The following is a 4,713-nucleotide window of genomic DNA, read 5'->3' on the forward strand; positions in this document are numbered from 1 at the left end:
GCTCTAACAACCAATCAGATTATTCAGACTTTAGGAGTGGAGGACTCTGAGACAGAATTGTCCGAATCTGAATCAGACCAAGTATCAACCCAGTCTTCTGGGTCTCTATATAAAGAAATTCCCTTTTCCACAGGTTCCAGATGATGCCCAAGTATTTCCCAGGCAAACACTGCTATGTGGGGGAACACACATTGCTCTAGTTTCTCCACATTAGCCCAACAGATTTTAACACGGGCACATGACAGTTTTCTCCTTTAGTGCAGCCCTAGTGTCCTGTCAGAAGTTGTCCAGTTCTTTTTACAGGTAGCCAACCTGAGCTGCTTTCAAATGCTGCTCAGTATCAATAAGGAAATGAACTCATAGGTACAAGCAGGGTAATGCTCCCTTTATGTTTCTGTCTCTCTGGCTTACTCTCAAAGTAGAATCTGACCCTGCAGGCTGGGCAAGGTCCTAAAATAACCACTTAAGGCACTCACTATAGGGTCAGCATGTACCATATCTCTCCTCTTACATCAGAGAGTAAGGGCTTAACTATAACTCTGACAACTTACAGGTTTACTATGTTGTAACAGACACCAGACCAACAGCTTCAGGGATAAACAGTTTATGTCTAAGTAACAGTACAGGCAAACATACAGCTCGGCAGTACAATTATGCGGGTCCTAAAACAGCAAGTCAAGTAATTCACCAAGACTGGGCTAGACCTAATATCTGGGCTTGCAAAGACTTACATGAGCATGGCTGTCAGGTAGGCAGCAGAGTATGACCTGTTCTCCAGACAAGTGACCAGGACTGGCCAACAAGCATGGGGAATGCATATTCCTCGCCTGGACTGTCCTTTTTTACCACCAAGCTGCAGAAGCATGGTCTGGACTTTTTAGCAAAACATTACACCCCTCTGTGCCAGCTCTGTCCTTAGTGTGCATGGGGTCTGGGAATCCTGTGCAAGTCAATACAACCCAACATTCCTTTGAGGGTGGGAGATTGGAAGTATTGTATAGCCTGCGTTAGACAATACGCACCTTACAAGGACCCAGCTAGTCTTGCAAAGGCAAAACTGACTGTTTATGTATAGAAGTCACTATACAGGATGGCAGAACGAATGCGCGGGGTACTCTGAACTGTGTGAATATTGTTGGTGTGAAGATATGGTTAATAAGTGAGTATTTCACTCATTAAAAAGTGAGAGTGTGGGCTCAGAAGCAGAAAAAGCTTTTGGTTTAATCTAATAATAACTACAAACAGTGCTGACGACAAGCAGACTGAATTAGTCTGCTAATAATGGCCTCATAGTACAGTATATTAATGACTAAGAAGTCAGTAATTCAAAATTACTGAAGTGTGAAAGAAGAAATAAATTGAAAGAAGAAGTAAAGCATGAAGACTACGCTGAAAGATGAATAAAGTTGTACTGCAAGTTAGTGAACTATTAAGACTACCATTTGGCAGCAGGCCTCCAAAAGACTGCTCTCCAGCTTGCCAAAGTATGACTACCTTTAAAAGGTGAAAACTACCTAAAAATGGAAACACTGCTAGACCAATCCATTCTCAGAGGTATCATGCTCCTTTTATTTATGTATTTAAATTAAAATTTAACATTCTCCTGCTACCCAATTGCTTGTATGAATATATCCTGCTTTCTCCACACTGCACATATGGAAGTTCAACCAATACTTACAGAATCTTTCAATATATTTGGAGACATGTATTCTCAATTTATTTATTTTAAGCAAACTGCAAGATTGATTAATTCACATTACACTAGTTTCTCTCACAGATTTTATTGTGTTGAGAAAGCTTTAAATGTAAACTGTATATTTAAACTGTCTGCTGTGCTATTTTAAACCCACAGACAACTTCCATGTGGTCCACTGTTTCAAACTCAGTTTGGAATTTAAATGTGTTTTTAAATATCAATTGCATGCTACTATAAAAAAACTAATTCAGTCAAAACTAGGCTGGTGAATAACATCAGGACATTTGTTAAGACAAGGAAATACTGAAACCAACATAATTCCCCTTATTTTTCCTCTACTAGCTTCACAGCATGACTAACAACTTCTGGAGCTTGTTGTGCCACCTTCTTCCTCATCTTCATACTGCAGGCTTGCTACTGGTTCTAGTAGTTATATCTGATGTTTCAACCACGACAGCTAAAATTAAAAAAAAAAAAAAAATCAAAAGAAAGAGAATATTTAGTACTAAGTGTACCTATTTGCCCACATACTACAAAGGACAGACAGTACTGCAATGGTACATTGTATATATTATAAAACCAGCAAGTAATACATAAAATAACTACCTCTATCACATTACTTGACGTGCTCAATCAGTTGAGTTTTTTCCTTTATTCCTATTCAAAGGAATACTGTCCCAAAGCTGTAGCAACTGCTCTCCAACCTGTGGCTCCAGTTCCTACAAACAAGCAAGAAATTACAGAAATTATCTGCACTGCTACTATTGAACATATGGAGACTATAACAAAACTGTTAGATGAAGTTCCTGGTGATTGCTCTCAGTCTTTCTGAAAGAGCTCCTTCATTTTGCTATCGAAACATAGATTAGAACTCCTGCATAGGAGAAGTTTTTTTTACTAGGGCTCAAAGACAAGACAAGAACTTTTGTAAGGTACCTTGGCATTCAGGTTGTTTGAATTTTATTATTCACAGCAAGATGTTAGTTCTTAAGACTAGAATTCCAAGTGAACACACCACCACCATATACAACGCACCATATGCTTTGTACCTGCCACATGTCACTTATTAACTAGAGATCATTATTCTCCCTACCTCTTAAGTTTAATTCCATCAAGTGTGGTATAGAATGTGGAAAGGCAGGTCTCCTGCCACTATACAATGGCTCCTGGGGGAATCATACATATTAACAAACTGTTTTTCAGATTACTAAGACTCTTTAGGTCTTAAGAGCCACTTTCAACAGAAGCACTGTTAACTCCATTACATACTACCTTCCCTTCCTCATTCCTACAACTGAAGAGGTTCTGGAGAAGTAGCAAGAAGATGATTAGGAAGTTTAGCTCTGGAATCTCTAAAGATATTTTGCAAGTGGTCTGGGGAGAATGCAGAAACTGCCAGAGAACTCTTGTGCCAATTCTCTTTCAGCTTTTTGCAGTTGCATTTAGCTTTAACACACTGGAGAACTGTCCTAAGTTTTATTCTACCTCAAGATTCTTTTCAGGCTTTACAGAAAATTCAAAGCTATAATGATGGACAGTTACTCACGTGTGACGGACTACCTCAGAGAACAAATCTATTGCTAAAACACATCATGAGCCACTGCCTTGTTACAGATGTTGCTGAAAAAATGCTATAAAACTAGCTTATAATCCATTGCAATTTATTCTGTTACAAATGCAGACCTGCAGACTGCTATATGACACTCTGTTTTTAAATCCCCAGTGTTGGTAGTACAGGACTAAGCAGCACTATTTTATAGAACACGCAAAACCTATAGAAACTGTATTTTGAGGAAAAAATCCTTATTAGTTCATATATTTACAAAAACTTATGAGTTCATGAGTTAGGAGAGTCACTGCTACTGTAGTAGCAGGTTGGGCAAGCGTTTTGGCAAAATTTATTTAGTCTGCCCTGGGCATCCTGCACAGCCGTCAAGAACAGTAATGCTTGATTCTTAGTTGTGCTCTGTGGCAAAGAGGAAAACTTTTCTTTTCATACTTGCTGTAGGCTATTCTGCCAGAATTTCTGTGAATTTTTTTACCTTATGCTCTCCAGTGTTTTGAGATAAATGTCAAGGCTAAACAAGCTAACAAACAATACACCAAGTAAGGAAGACTTTAGAAGAGAACATTACCTGGCCATCCCTGCTTATTTGTACTTTCTTATTATCATTCCAAGGGTTGAGCAAATGGTGTGCAAACTGGAAAGGAATGCTTTCTTTTCGGATCCACTCCACCTTAAATACACCTCCAAAACCAGCAGATCCCCAGTCTTGACTTTTCTCACACCCTATCTCTGATGCCATTCTAGCAAAACCCTGGAGCAAAAATTGAAATATAAAAGGAAAGACACAATTACAGCCTTTATGCTTACATTGGAATTAAATTACTTGACTATATATGAAACTTCTGAATTAGTTTCAAAGTACTCTCCCCCATTAAGCTGGATCTTTTGAAGTGCCTGCACCTAGAAAGTTGCATGTGATTTCCCACCTCAAATACCCCTTCCAGGGTTTCACTACAGAATGCCTCTCAATTCATCTCTCACAATTATCAAAGTTTTTTTTAGCTTTTTAACAGAAGTGGAAAAGGTGCTGCAAAACCACCTGAATCCTAAGGAATCAAGATGAATGTTCTACTACATAATAGTTCATTAGCTATTCCTTGTTAGTTGTAGGTTTTTTTTTCAGAAATCCATTCCTTCTTTCCCATGTTCCTTCTATGTTAACAAAATTTCACATGGAAGTATGAGAGTATAGCTGTTTTTCGAGGAAAGAAGTCAAAGTTGCTTTTTTATTTCCTCACTTCAACAAAGAAGGAAGAAAAACTCAAACCACCACAAACAAAACAAACCGCCATGCACCAAACTTATAAGGTATTTATGAAAATTTACACTACTTACGACTGAAGAGTCCACAAGATGCAGTGCACTACTTAAGTCAGCAGCACACACTACTGTTGCAACAAATGCAGTCCTAGACAGCTCAAGCCAGACTTAAATGGAAATTAATAAAAGG

General features: G+C 38.4%; 1 long non-coding RNA gene across 1 annotated transcript; it reads right to left on the bottom strand.

Annotated features, from left to right (window-relative positions):
* Positions 1-1,704: 1,704 nt before the first annotated feature.
* LOC134169376 (uncharacterized) lies at positions 1,705-4,246 on the bottom strand. Its single transcript, XR_009966867.1, has 3 exons — positions 3,832-4,246; positions 2,303-2,415; positions 1,705-2,153 (listed from the first exon to the last, which is right to left on the bottom strand). It is a non-coding gene; the product is annotated as an uncharacterized LOC134169376 (long non-coding RNA).
* Positions 4,247-4,713: the final 467 nt, after the last annotated feature.

This window comes from Pezoporus occidentalis, unplaced genomic scaffold, assembly GCF_034315485.1.
Source record: "Pezoporus occidentalis ecotype Australia unplaced genomic scaffold, CSIRO_AGI_Poc_V1 ctg3426, whole genome shotgun sequence".
Taxonomy (NCBI): Eukaryota; Metazoa; Chordata; class Aves; order Psittaciformes; family Psittacidae; genus Pezoporus; species Pezoporus occidentalis.